Source organism: Gracilinanus agilis, chromosome 1 (assembly GCF_016433145.1).
Source record: "Gracilinanus agilis isolate LMUSP501 chromosome 1, AgileGrace, whole genome shotgun sequence".
Classification (NCBI taxonomy): domain Eukaryota; kingdom Metazoa; phylum Chordata; class Mammalia; order Didelphimorphia; family Didelphidae; genus Gracilinanus; species Gracilinanus agilis.
The window spans coordinates 566,842,512-566,858,527 of NC_058130.1; the positions used below are offsets into that span (position 1 = coordinate 566,842,512).

The following is a 16,016-nucleotide window of genomic DNA, read 5'->3' on the forward strand; positions in this document are numbered from 1 at the left end:
AACCAGTGAATTCTATAAATTTCGATAAACATCAACATATGATCTTCATAAGAAATAATTATTTTACTCAAGAAAACCAATTTATAAAACTAACAATAGTTTTCAAATGAAGAAAATAAATTCTGATTATTACATATAACAGAAATAGTGATAAAAAGAGTCCTTTATATATTTATTTTTATTTTTTCCTCAACCCCTAATATTATCAGAGAAAAGTAAGACTAGAAATAAAACTGTATCATTCATGTAGCAAGGGGGAAGGATTCCTAATAGACTTCCATATGCCCAACTGGAATATATATAGTGTCAAAAGAATGTAAGTCCACTATCTCCAAAATATTGGGTGAATGAGAGTCATGCACCCTGGTCCAAGGTAGGCAACCTGTTTGGTTGTGATAGTATGATTTGAGGGAATACCTATCAGTAAAATAATATAAGCATTGTGATATCTTACCTCGGATATCTATGCTGCTCAAATTGATTTTGGGATGAAGATGAAGTCCTTTGCAAAGATGTCTTATCTTCTCTCTGAACTCTTGCACAAATATTATCATATTAGATGAATAAATTTCAAAGTATACTTGTGAGCTCTTGACCCAAAGTTTCTTCATAACTGACTTGGTCACAAGGTTTTATTAATTTTGATATTTATACTTGGAAATAACCAGGTTAAGTTTTTTAAAAAATAGATCAATCTCTAACTATGACTTTATTTTCCTGATGCTTTTGTTCAGTTGTTATCTATGCCTATTTTGCCGTCACATCCTAGCCTTCATTCAAGGTTTACTTCAGGCCTTGATACTAAAAAAGCCTTTCTTCACTATTCCAGCACATGGTAATTTCCATCTCTGAATTTCCAAGAACCTCAATTTTGATACTGCTTATTTGGTACATGCCAATTTCCTTGGGTTAATTATTCTTTTAAAAATATATTCTTTCTCTGCCAGATTATCAGCTCATGGAAAGAATGAAATAGTCATTCTTTTTTAGATGTAAGAAAACTGAAGCAGAGTTTGAGTGATTCACAGCTAATAAGCACATATGGCTAAATTTGAACTCAAGTCTTTAGGACTCCCCAGTCCTGAGGTTCCAACCACTCTGCCATCTAGCTCCCTGTGATATCTAGATAGATAGATAATCAGATTAAAAACCCTATTATTATATACTCTGGGCATTCAGAGTTGATAAGGCAAATTAAGATATATGTTTAAGGATGCTGAGGTTGATGATAAAAATTATTCTATGCTTTAAACAATTATTGCCTATAGAATAGTATCTCACCAATATCCTCATTTTTGTGTTGAGGTGATTCTAATTGTTTTAAGACAATGATGACTTCAAAAAATCACTCCTACCAGGCAATATCAAGTTAAAAATTGTTCACATGTCAGCCTAATAACAGATTATATTGCTTGGGAATCAGCCTACCTAAATTTCCTCTCACTATTATTTAGAAGACATGGCAACCAATTCAGAAAAATTCAGGTCCAGAAAATTCCACAAAAGAGACGAAAATGCAAAATGACCCTCAATCCTACATAGATCCTATCTACTTCCATACTGGAAGAAAGGGAGAAACGGAGGTAGGTGATGTTAAGATTCACACAGTTTTCAGGGATGGCAGGGTAGCTCAGTGGCTCAGTGCATTGAGAACCAGGCCTAGAGATGGGAAGTCCTGGGTTCAAATTCATCCTCAGACATATCCTAGCTATATGACCCTGGGCAAATCACTTACCCCCCATTACCTAGCCTTTACTGCTCTTCTGCCTTAGGACTAATACATAGTATTGATTCTGAGATGGAAAGTAAGGTTTTTTTTTAAACCCTTATCTTCTGTCTTGGAGTCAATACTGTGCATTGGCTCTAAGGCAGAAGAGTGGTAAGGGTAGGCAATGGGGGTCAAGTGACTTGCCCAGGGTCACACAGCTGGGAAATGTCTGAGACCAGATTTAAACCTAGGGCCTCAAGTCTCTAGGCCTGGTTCTCAATTCACTGAGCTACCCAGCTGCCCCCAAAGGTTTTTTAAAAAATAAAAAGTAAATAAAAAGACTCACACAGTTTTCACATTGACCCAATTTTGGAAGAAGTCAAAAGAATTTTCAAGCTACTTATTTCAAGTGCAGTGTTATCATGGAATAAGATGATGAAATTTTATGAGCAGTATTACCTCAAAAAACAGAAAACAAACAAAAAAATGGAGAAAAAATGAACCTGTAGATAGTTTGGGTTGAGATTCCATTGAGCCAGATTATCCCCAAAGCACGTGTATCACTGATGGTGTAGTGAATAAAGTGACACTAAAGTTGGGGGTGTTCTCTTAATCCTTGCTGAATGAGGAGGGGTAGAAGGTGATTGAGGTGATAGGAGAAGAATGAAAGGGATGACTGAGTTCAGGGAAGGAAAGGATAGGGGGTATTTTGGATGGTAAAGGAATGGGTGAGGTATTCAGGAGAGGCGGCTGAAACAGGCTAGATACTCAGGCTAGAGACAGAGGATAGTGGGGAAATAGGCTGAGGGTTCAGTCCAGACCTGAAAGGTATCTCTATTGACACAAGGAATTGGGCCAGTCAGAAATTGTTTGAATCTGCCTTGAGGGCTTTGTTGTCAGTTTCTCAAGTCCCTTAAAGGAAGTGCCCAAAGGCTCCTCTCTGTCTGAAACTGATGAGCTCAGGAGGAAGTCTCAGGCAACAACTTCCTCCCAAGGTGGATGCCTCCAGTTCCCTTAAAAAACAAAAGAGAACAATTTCTTCCCTCTTCAACCCTTGCCTAATTCTTCAACACAATGATTCACCAGAGGGTTTGATTAGGTAACAAGGGGACTTATTAATATTCAGGGTTAATCAGAAGGAGAGAAGGGTGTAGGGTTTCTGACAGCCGATAGGAAGAAACTCAAGATGGGGGAGGGTTACAGGAATGGGATAGACTGAAAGAGCCTGCTCTCCCAGCCAGGAAAGATTTGGCTGCCCTTAAAGTAGAATGTATACTAAATCAATAAAATAAGGGATAGTTTGATTCAAGGATGTCCTACTTGTCTATAGGGAAACTAAACCCACAAAGTCTAATCACTAAAACCCAAAAGCCACCCTTCCTCCCAGAGCCCACAGGGAAATACAGGAAAGGTAACAGGGGTGTAATAAGGAGAAGGTCAGGAAGGGGTCCAGAGAAATTAGCAAGGTTCAAATTGTCCAGAGACAAGGCACAGGCCAAAAGCAAAGCCAAAACCCAAAGGCACAGCTTCACTTGGACCTTCTGCTCTCCTCAAGCCTCTGGTTCCAACTGACACCTGTCAGGATTCTAAGGCTTCTAACTGCCAGAAGTTTTCAGTTAACTTTTGCAAGGGCAAAAGCTTTTATTGCATCTTTGTATTACAATGGCTCCAGAAGGAAGAAACAGGCCCAGAATATACTATGTACCAAGGTTTTCTTGTGGGACTAACCTTAGTTGACATTATGTATTTAACCTGAAAATATCTGCATAAAATAATTTAAATATTACAAACAAAACCTTGTTTGCACAACGACATGTCCTTTTTCAGACTTTAGAGTATATTGATAGTTCTATCTGTTCTGTGGGAAGAAAGAAAAATAGTAATATCCATTTCTGATTTGGTATTACCTAAGATCCATTTCTAATAAAATAGCTTTCTACCAAATTCATTTCATCTAATAAAACAATAAAGTGGTGTGACTAGTTTTTTAAATAAACACACCAGCATTTCCTCCACTAAAGTCCTATTCTAATTCTTTCTTTTGAGGTAGGTGATCCTGAGTTCTTAAAAGCTATCCCATTGACATGCAAGGTCTGGTAGATCTTACCAAATTGGAAAAGGCTAGAATAGAGGTGGGTGAAAGACTTTATGCTCATCAACTGAAAGTAATTACTGGGACATGGAAGGGCTCCAACATCATGAAATTAGCTACCAGAAAATGAAGATTTGAGGCCAAAGCTTTTGGTAAGATATAGTATTGCTGTCATATTCATGAACTTGAATTCAAACAAAGAATTTTGCATAATATTATATAAATATATATTATCTACTTGTAATAGTAACCTCTCTGAACTTGGAAAATGACATAATTATTAAAAATATTGTGTTGCTAGCAAAAATTTTTTTGGAATTCTTTTCTCAGAGTTTCTTAACATCCTGCAGAACATAACAACTAATTCCATCATAAGTTCAAAGAACCACAGATTTAGAAATGCAATGGCCTAGAGACCATTGGTTCTAGTCCTCTCACTTTAAAGGTGAGAAAAGAAGGCACAGAAAGTTTCCATGATACAGCTAATCCCATCTGGAGCAGGATATGAAACTTTGTCTTCCTTTCTCTAAACCTTTTGCGTACTGACTATTCTTTGCTGCTTTGCTATCTTTGAGGTGGTTTGACTTTTTGAAAATAGTCAAAAGATGTTTACAGTCAAGTATAAGGTATAAGATAGTTATCCAGCTGGGGTATAGTTTCTGAGGTCAAGCCACACAGTATATTTTGGTAAGTAAATATATAATGGATTGACAGAAATAATTGCAAAGAAAATAAATTACATCACCAGTACTGGGGAAGATTTTCTTCAAAACATTAAATCTAGGCTTATACGTATTCAGTTTATAAGGTGTTTCTCACATGGTAAATGACTATATTTAATGAACAGGTGCATTTTATATACCCCAAATTAAATGTTTTTGTTGAGGAATTTTATAAATACATATGACTAACTTTTAAGATTATACTAGTTACTCAAAAAGATATCACTTCCAACATACCATTACCCAAGATGTATTACTCATTTTTCAATTACCCATTATCATTTATTTAGCAATATTTATTTTGGGTCCAAATTCCCTTCATTTAGCACATTTCATATAATTGTCTGCGTTGACTAAAGATACAATGACATCGTCGTTCAAGTAAATTTTTTTATTTTGTTATTCTGATTTATTTTGGGAATTTTTAACATACTATGAGTGGGTAAAAGTCTATAATAATCTATTTTAAAATTGCGATTTTTGATTCTTTTTTTTTCACAGTAACCATAACTACTGAGAAAACATTGGGAAATTGCTATTGGGTATGAGTCAAAACAAAAGAGAGCTAGGAATTTTTAGGCAGATACTTATATTTTAGAAAGAGCCATAGGAAATCAATCCAGGCCTGTTAGAATAATATGAATAATTATACATATGTTTAGATCTTTTTTTAATATGTGTGTGTATTATATGAATTCTCTGTGCTCTATATATATATATTTCATCATGTGAATACATAAGAAAACAAAATGAACATAAGCTCTCTTTGCTGAATGGGCGATGAAGATATGTTTGAATGGTTGGTGAAAATATGCATGAGATTACTAACAATTTTAAGGGTACCTGTCAACCCATGTACAGCACTAATTACTCATTGCTTGTACAGATCACATACATGGTCTGGAAGTATTGAGAAAGGCAGTCAGGCAACACCTCTCCAGTCCCAGAGGAGAAATACTTTTGGATGGATCTATCTATCATCTTGCAAGAGTATCATGAGGAAATGGAGGGGGAGGTGAGGACACTTTGGGCTTCGACAAGTTTTCTGCTGCTCCTCTTAACCTACTCACAAGAAAAGCCACAGGCATGGAAGAATTGTCATGCCATAAACTGTCACTACAAAGTAATGGCTGGCATTTTATATGTAAATGACTCTCTGGTGGAATAATATAATGAGGGTTTTCTATTGTGTACCTCCCCTCCTACCCAGCACCTTTCAGTCTCTCTGATAAGAATAATTAGCTAAAAATTCTCAGAGCTGAGTAGAATGGATGTTCAGAAATAAATGAGGAGAAGAGCATGTCAGAAATGTGTTCCTTTTTTTTTCCCCTGGACATGAAGTTCTCATTAAGAAGTTTAAGTAGTCCAAACATGTCTGATCAAATCTAATTACCAATCATTGAGAGAAGTAGGCAATACAAGTTCAGCAAGTGGTACGAAAGTTTGCAAATCTAGTTCTTTATGGCGATTCTCAACTTTTACCTCCAAGTCTAGGTAGGACATACGTTGATTTTCTGTCTCTCTGGGTGAAATCATTCCTGAGCTACTTTGTATTCTCCTCTATTTCAGGACGAAAATGGCCCATCACGTAGTTGAAGAAACCATCCTCATTATTCTACCATCCTCACAAGTGAAATTCATTTCCAGAGAAATTTTTTTTTGCTTGCATTCAATACTCTGAAGATGTTTATTTGTGAATATTTATAACATGTGTCAGTTTGATGGTATGACTTTGTTTATCTGTTTACATCTATATTCTCTGAGATGGAAATCAGCACTAGCAGTCAGTAGCTAGGCAAAGGGATTCTTGATTGAGCAAGAGTTGACTTAAGGGATCTCCGAGGTCTCTTCAGACTAACTAGATTAAATTGTAAAATGTTGTCATGTACAAAGAAGCATTGAAAATGCTTTGGTGGTTATTGTGTAACAATCTGTGAAAAGAGAAAGTGAAGGAGTGTGTGTGTGTGTGTGTGTGTGTGTGTGTGTTTCCTTCTAGCATGGTAAGGACATTTCCTCTATAAGGATGACTTTATAATTGTAAAATCATGATTCATCATTAGAGCTGGAAGATACTTCATCTAAAATATATAATGATCTAGTGAAGAGTGCTTGGGCCTATTAGTCATGAGAGCTGGGTTCAAGGTCTAGCTCTATAATCTTGGATTCCTCATCAAAAAATCAAGGTCTTAGTGTTTCATCTATAAAACAAAGTAAGTTTAAAAAAAACTTATTCTATATATTCGTCATTAGGATTAAAGGAGATAATCAATAAAAATCGATTCCTAGATGTGAATTACTATTGTTTCACTGCCTCATTTTATACATGAAGAATATCATTGCTCCGACCTATAAGAAATCATATCTATTTTATCTCTACTTTAAATTTAACACACAATATATCAGGTGAATGTTGTATGCCTAGAACTATATTAACTGCTATATAGGACACAAAATAATATTTCAATACAATTCTCAACAAGCATTTCTTATATTTCAATGGTTTTGTGATCTCATCAATATGATTTATGAAGTCTCTCAAATGTTTCACTCATTCGCTCTCATCATGTGCAATTTCTGGCTACATCTTCAGATAAAATCTCCCTAAAGGATGCACCCATTGTAACAGAGGCCTTCTTCCATGTCCTTAAATGTGTTACAGCATCTGTACCCAACTGTCTGCTAGCTACTCCACGTTAGCATGTGCAATGTACAATATTGTAAATGGATTTTTTCTTCTTTTTCAAAATCTATTGCATATTCTTTTGGACAAACTTGGAATTTTATTGGCATAGGAACTCTTCATGAGGAAAGGAAATGTCCTTTGACATCTCTAATATCTTTGATACTTTTAGACTTAAAAAGCTTTCTAGAACATGGGAAGCTGAATGGCTGGCCTAGGGTCACACAGACAGCATGTGTCAGAGGTGATATTTAAACCCACGTTTTCCTCATTCTTGTACCAGTTATTTACTCTGCCAATTTCCCTGTAAAAACTTTTGTACATTACTCTATTAACATTAGAAAGCCAGCTTTAAAAAATCAGTCAGTGAAATGTTGGTCTTTGAACTAGGGAATTATACACCAAATTCCTACATCTCATATCAGTTGTATGACCCTGGATAGGTGACCAGATCAATTAAAAATTAAATTTCTTTATTTATTAAGTGGAGAAGACAGCATCTAGAGGAACTACCTTGCAGGGTTGTTTTTTTTAAACCCTTAACTTCTGGGTATTGGCTCCTTGGTGGAAGAGTGGTAAAGGTGGGCAATGGGGGTCAAGCAACTTGCCCAGGGTCACACAGGTGGGAAGTGTCTGAGGCCAGACTTGAACCTAGGATCTCCCGTCGCTAGGCCTGACTCTCAATCCACTGAGCTACCCAGCTGCCCCACTAAAGGGTTGTTTTGAGACTAAAGTGAGACTAACCATTTAAAGCATTTTGCTAACTATTATTCTAATATCTATGACTTTGATTTATTCAAGCCATAAAATGATATTACCTTTCATGTCTAATGACATTTCCTAAACTAATCTGCTGCCAAAGATGATAATAAATAACACAATAGAAAGGTTTGCCAATTTCTTTCATTCTTTCTGTTCTCAAATTATGAGTAGATTGTTTTAATGTATTGAACCCATATTGTTTTTTAGAACTCTTGATAGTTTCTTAATGCTCTCTTAAATATATTCAGCCCATGATCTATAAATAGGAGAAGCAAGGAACCTAAGCATAGAGAAGATTAGATAAACAATATAATTAAGTCAACTTATATATTAAAATGTGGTAGAAAATGGGCAGATTAGCCAAAAATGCATGACATTCCATTTGCATTAAATGGTTTTATAAACTCAGATGTTGTATGTCTTTGGTGAAATACACATCATTTCTAATAAAATCAGTAAGGGTCAGGATATAAATCAGAGATAATGCTTTTGACCTATGCTTCACTGTCTTGAAAGGAGGGGAAATTCTAAACTATAAGCTTTCTCCTAATGTTTCTAAGGATTTATGTTTCTACCAATTTAACACATCCTGGTCCTGCTGTTCTTTAGCCAAGATAAATAGAACAAATGTTTCCAAGTAAAGGGTTTTTCATGATTTCAATTATAGGTTGATTCTATGTTACACTCATATTTATTTCATCTTGGCCAACAAGTGCCTCAGTAAAGGAGGTAAGGTCACTAGAACAGGCTTTAATTAGTTCTATTAAATTACCCCTCAAAAGCAAAGTACTCTTAAAAAATTCCTCCAACCTATTTCCATAAGGGTTGTTTATAAAACTAATATTTCCTTTAGGGAGTTTATTAGTTTTATTTTGTCTTGTTTTACTATGTGAAGGTTAGAATAAAAAAGTAAACTCTATATTTGCATTCTTACCGAAATCCTTTATTACAACAAATCCCACTAGCTGAATGGTGCATATTGTTGGGAATAAATGTATCTTCCTTTTCTTTTAGAAAGATAATGTTAATAAGAGAATTATCCTTTAGAGGCAGATTATAATTTTTCTTGTAATAAATAGGCAATTCCTTAGGGGTACATTTTAATGGAGTGTTTTAATGCTGTTTTAAATTTACATAATGGACATTTAAGCTTAGTATTATGGTTTTGCAGCCACAATCAGTTTATTAACAAAATATAGTCAAGAATAAGGTCAGCATCATTATTCTCATTTTTGTGGGCTATGAGAATGAGATACAAAGAGGTTAAGTGATAGTCTTAGAATTACATGTGAATTGCCTTAAAATTCAGATTTCTTCCTTGGATCCAAGGATGCTTCCTAGAATACTTTCTCAAAATAAGAGCCTTTTGACTTGAACATCCAGAAATGAATCCATCCTGTGTGCAACATTTGCTGAACTCTCATTAAAAATATGCATCCTAAATAGTTATTTTAAAGAAATTTGCTTTCCTTGGTCTGTGATAGAACTTGAAATATTTCCCCTGCCTTTATTAAAACCTACCTATAAATCGTAACTGGTCAATCCCTACCAGTCACTATTATACTTCTGAGATCCAGCATATTGTTTCAGTTACTCAAAGAAAAAATATAACATGGTTGATTCTGGCCCCACTCTCTTAAGACCAGGCGTATTATGTTTTCCCCTCCTCATAGTTCTCAGGCTCTGAGGGGCTTGGGGTTCTCTCTTTTTTATTCTTTTCTTATCCTTGAGCCTCAATTGGCTTTTTTCTCTCATCTTAGAAGCCCAGTGGCTAGCATCTCGGTTACTTGTAACCACTTAACTTGAAGGAGTCCTTACAAATATTTACTTTACAGATATAGCCAAAACAAAGAACAAGCATTTTCCCCTCAGCACATGAAGGACATGATCCCTCTATACATCCTGGAAGCTGGAGAGAGAATTAGGCACAAAATAATAGAACCAGTAAATACACATAAGAGAACTCCCAGAATGCTAAGATAAGGAATTGTTCTCTTTCACTGGGAGGAGTATCTACATCAGTGAAATTATAGAAGATAGATAGATAGATAGATAGATAGATAGATAGATAGATAGATAGATAAAGAATTTTTTTAAATGTTTATCCAAAGTATGAGAAAAAATGGAAGGGTACAGTCAACAACACATTCCTATAGTCTTTCACTGGAAATCTCCCTCCAAGTTGACCTTTATTCATTTCAAAAGTTTTTGGGTAGATTATTCAAATAACAATCAATCAACAAGGATAACAGGAGAGAAATTGTCCTGATTCTTTGCTCAAATTGTACACCTGCTTTTTTGATTCTCTTTCTACTGATTCTTTCTTTGTATTTCTTTTTATAAAACCCCTTCCCTTCTGCCTTAGAACCAATATTGTGTATTGCTGTTGAGGCAGGAGAGTAGTAAGGGTTAGGTAATGCGGGGCTAAGTGACTTACCCAAGGTCATATAAGTAGGAAGTGTCTGGGGTCAAATTTGAACCTAGCACCTCGGCTCTCTAGTCCTGTCTCTTAATCCATGGAGCCAGCTAGTTGCCTCCATGCCACTTCTATGTACTTCTGACAATACTTTATGCTTTCTTCTATTCAGACTATTTGCTTGTTGGAGAATAAGTACTTCCCCTCACTGAAACAGACCTTGTAAAACATGGCCATAACTGATGAAGAGATGATGGAAAACACTAATAATCTGGGACTGGAGATGTGTCTCAATTACTTGGAAGGAAGATTCAATATAAAGGAAGAAAAAAAGCACTACAACTAAGAAATGAAAAACCATGCCTAACAGTCATATCCCAGATGTAGATGGGAAGATAGCTGAAGAATAAATTGAAATGATTTCATTCTTATGAAAATGAAAAAGAGAGAGAAAGATAAAGACACTTTATTAGAGACCACCAGAGAGACCGTCTACAAATTAAGAAATAGATTAAATATTATAGATGACAAGATGCATTGATGGATGGCAATTTTTTCCATAAATAAGAACTCATTTCACACTGGGCATTATCCAAAGCAGGTAAAATAAGTAATTAAAATTTATTACATTATTTCTAAAAATATACTATATCTTTTCTAAACAGGATATAACAAATGCAAAAATATTTTTTACATTCCAAGTATTTGCAACATTGTGATGAAAGCATAAACCTATAATCACCAACAGTGTCAGGTAATACTGGTACATGTAGACACTTTCAGTTCTTTTAGATATATTGTACTTTTCCAGTTTTCAAAGTGAGAATGGAGGTAGGTAGTAGTGATTCAAGTGCAGTCAATGGAAGAGGGTCAGATGCTTTAACATGACAACCCCTCAGGTGATATTACTAGAAATTGGACATATGTCCAGGCAAATTCCAGATGTTATTTTAAATCCTGTGAATCTACACTAAAAGTGTATAATTCAAGCCAAATAACTTGCAACTAGTAACTAAGGGAGTCTTAAATTCCTGATTTTTTTCACAAATCTCAATTATAATTTATCAGGGAAAAAATGCAAATAAGTAAACAAACTCAAATTGTTTGCTTATAAAGTCAATTTTGAAAGGTGCATTTCCCTTTAGGATTAGCCTTCAGGTTGTTTGGGTAGATGCTGGACTTTAACTCCTATCATTTATGTCTGTATGTCTGTCTTTGATATTCATATGGAGCCTCTCAGGACATTACCAGTATATGTTTTAATAATTGTATATATATATATAGAGAGAGAGAGAGATAGATATGTATAAGTCTATGATGAATTATATACCTTGTATTTCCTCTGCTTTCCTTACTTTGCCCCATTTAGCAGTTGATTGTTATTTTGATTTTAATTAAATTTTAATTAAATAATTTAAAATTTATTTTTATTTTAATATTTCTCAAATGTTGCTCCATAATACTTTGATATTAGCATGACAAGACTAGAAAAACTCTTAAGAAGATATTTCAATTCATTCCTTCTTCCACTGCCTTTAGAATACTTTATCTATAAACATTTAAGAAATCTCAAAGTCTGCTTAACTTTTTTCTATGAAAAATATGTATCTCCTCCTTATACTTTTTTTTTACATCTTTTGTTCCATTTACATGATAGTCCAAAAAAATTTGGTGTCTGTATGAAGTGTATGTGTGTTGTCAGAAGGAGTTGCATTTAATGGTCATTTGTTGTCATTGTTGAGTTGTTTCAGTCATATCTCACCTCACGACTCCATTTGAGTTTTTCTTGGTAAAAACACTAGAATGATTTGTCTTCTCCTTCTCTAGATCATTTTATAGATGAGGAAACTGAGACAAAAAGAGTTACGTGACTTGTCACACAGATAACAAGTAAGGCCAGATTCGAACTCAGAAAGATGAGTCTTCCTGTTTCCCAACCCAGTACTCTATCCACTAGCTATAAATAGTCCTTTTGATAAACAATTATCTTCACTAAAAAAAGATAAACTACTATGTTGGTACAAAACAACTGAATTGGTAACAAATAGGACAAGCTTCCTTATTTGTTTGTTGAGGGAACATTCCTCTTTGTTGAGGGAAAGTCAGTTAAAAATATTTAGTTTTTAAACTAAATTAGGAAAGAGATTTTAAGGGACATTTTGAATAAAAAACAGTCCCCAAATTTCTTAGACTTCATTTTATAGTTCAGCCATTAGTATAACTATTTAAATTTATCTTTTGAAAAGCAAGATAAGTTTATTTACTTATTTATCTTCTCCGTAGTTAAGTATAACTGATGTTTGTGGAAGAAATAAGGAATTTGAGGCTTCACAGCACTGCTTCTGTGGCCACTGGTTTCACAGCTTAGCCAATGTGAAATCCTGTAAAGGATGTGGATGCTGCAAGCACCAAAGTTAAGAGGAGACAGGCACAGAGAAGAAAAATAATGTGGCATGCCAGAGATTTAGATGCCTTTTGATTCTCTTTGCCCTCCTGCAGGTCTGATTTGGGCCTTGACATAGCAGGACCAGTGCAGTGCTGGGACATTTCATAGCTGTGGGGAACAGGCCTGGCTTCCAGGCAGAGCAGGCTCAGTATTCCTCCGGTGGGCAATTTGGGCTTTCATATATAAAGGTTGTAGCCCTCCTGTGATAATGTGCAATTTTTTATCAAGATATTTCTGACTTTCTGACTTTGTATGTAGGACTAGGCCTGCATTCCCCGCCTGGAAGCGAATAGATGGCCATTAAAACCTTCTTTTCTTGGGAGGATGGCAAACAGTGGAATGATTTGCTTGTGGACACAGGTGTTGGGAGTCTATTAGTCAATTAGCATTTATTAAGAGCCTCTCCTGTGAGAGGCATTGGGTGAAGCATAGTGGATACGAAGAAAAGGGGTAAAAATAGTCCCTTCTCTCAAGGACCTCTGAGTTTAATGGAAGAGACAATATGTAAATGTAACCTTGGCTTATGTATATCAAGCAGATTTGTAAAATATGCTACTTATTAATAGTAATTTTGTTCTTAGAAGACTGGCTATGAAGAGGCTCACACACCCAGGTAGAGAGAAAAACTATGATACCACGGACTGTGGGTGAATCTTCTAGTCTCATTGCATGAGGGGAAAATGGAGCAACAGAGGAGACGGGTCATGCAAGGCAAACAAAAGAATACCTGGTGATATAAGTCCAGGTTCAGCCACAGATTTTTATGAAAAAAAATTAAATCAGGCAAATTTGTTCTTTTTTTTTTATGTTGGATACATGTACAGTTTAATTTGCAAACAATGTCCATAGCAAATTGTTTTTAATCAAATCATGTCTTATAAACTGTTTATAGAAAACCCAGGGATAAAGTGAACTTTTCATTGTGGAAGGCCTTAAATGCTATTAATACAATAAAAATACAGGAAGTAGAAGATAACTGAAAAGACTAATGCAACATTAGATTCAAATCTACAGTTCCTGTAGCTACTTAAAACATGGTTTTAAAAACTAAACCCAACATTTTTCAGTAACCATAGAAAACAGTTAAAATAAATTTGCCATAGAAGCCCTTATGGCATGCTCGATACAGGGAGGTAGGAAGATGTAAGAACCAGAAGGACACATGAGACATGACATTGTATCTGCAACTCCTGGTGGAATTACTGAGCCTGTAGTTTCACAATTAATCGCCTCCTTCTTCTTCAGATTCAGATGCTTCTTCTGCATTCTTGAGCCACTCTACCAATTTTTTCATTTGCTCAAGAAAGACATTTTTCCCTTTTGCAACATGTGCATCTTTCTGCCCCTTCAAAATGGGCTCTTCATTTAGGTCTTCAGCTTTATAAAAAAAAGCACCATGATTTTCTGGAAGGCTTTCATGAAGTGAATGTTGTAACAGAACTCTTGAATCTTCAGTAACGGTCGGCCCAGACTGACTATGGGCAGAAAAGGCAACAAGGAGGGGTCTCTGTTGCTTGCTCTGCTACCAGCTTCTCCTTTTTGTTCCCTTCCACAGTGCTCATTACCCTTGACCAGACTATGTCTCTAAAGATCTGTTCTGGGGTATTGTTTTTCTTCATCTCCTCCTTGATATACAAAATTATATTCTTTAATGGATCACCACATGACATTTGTTCTTGAAGTTCTTTCTGTGGCTCTTTACAAGCTCCAATGGTTTGTTGGTTCTGAACATACTCAGAAAGTTCTTTTAGACCTGTTTTAGTAAAATATTTTGTGAAGTGCTCAACACTTTGCTTGTTGGCCAGAAACAAAAAGTTCCATCAGTCTTTTGTCCATGCTGACTTTTCAAAGACTAGCAGCTACTACCTTGATATCTTTTTCATTTATCCATGATTTAAACAGATTTACAGCAATGGCTTCTTTAACCAAATTCTCCAAATTAAGGCTGTTAAGAATGGAGGCATTAAGTGTCCCATTGGCCAGAAGAACTCCAGTCAACATGGCTAGTTTGTTCTTCTCAAATTCTGAAAAAACATTTAAAAATAGAAGCAGCTTTTTAACTTCATCCACAAATCTGTTTTCAAGGTACTTATATCACCTGATTTACTTGAGTACTTGAGCAAAGGCTTGCATGGCCTCTAGGTCTTCTTGTGTTGCAAATACACAGACATCTGTACGCATCATGCCATCTACCAGGGTACCACCTGGGCCAGCATGCCACCAGCCACCAGAATGTCAATGAATGTTTCTGCATTATGGCAATAATCAAGTTTTGCCCCAGAAGCATCAAGAAATTTTGCTACTGCTTCTAAATAAGTGCCAGTTTCAGTTAAATCTTGAATAATATAGTCCTGAAATTGAGTAGGGTTAAAGCTCTCTTTTTCATCTCTTTATCTAGTTTTAAAAGGCTGGCTTGATAACATTGGCTTTTGCTGCTTTTGATTATTCATAAAAGACACCCAAATTTAAGGCGGAGAGAAAAGAGCCAGAAATCCCGGAGGTGGCAGTAACTCCAAATATGTTCTTTAATGGAATAAAATTTTAAAACACAAGTGAAGATAAGGTTGAGGTGGGGTAGGATTCATCCTTCTTCTTTACACTGGCTGTCTCGTTTTTTTGAGCTCTGATGAAACTCTTACCAGTGTGAATGTCCGTGTGAATCTGGAGTTTGGGAGAGAGATTAGGGCTGTACAGGTAGATTTAAGAAACATCAACATAGAGATGACTGATTATTGCACCCAGGAAAGCTGAGAAAAATACCATAGAGCAAGAATAGAAGAGGAACCAGGAAAAAGTCCCAGGACTTTCTACTCTTAAAGGGCAGTGGTATTGTTATTTAATTTTCAATATTATATTTTTTTATTCTTTTATTCTTTTCATTTTTTTCTGAACCTTTACCTTCTATCTTAGAATCAGTACTGTGCATTGGTGCCAAGGCAGAAGAGCAAGAAGGGTTAGGACAATGGGGGTTAAGTAACTTATTCAGGGTCACAGAGCTAAGAAGTGTCTAAAGTCAAATTTGGACTCAGGACCTCCTGCCTCTAGGCCTGGCTCTCAATCTACTGAGCTACCTTTATTATATTTTATTGATTTCACAGAATATTTTATTTTAAAGAACTTCTTTTTGTTTTCACTCTAGTATGAATCTGTGAATCAACAAATAGTTTTTAAGTGCTTACTATATATCAGG

At 35.5% G+C, this 16,016-nt stretch overlaps 1 pseudogene; it reads right to left on the reverse strand.

Moving 5' to 3' along the window:
* Positions 1 to 14,048: 14,048 nt before the first annotated feature.
* LOC123231780 lies at positions 14,049 to 15,276 on the reverse strand (annotated as a pseudogene).
* Positions 15,277 to 16,016: the final 740 nt, after the last annotated feature.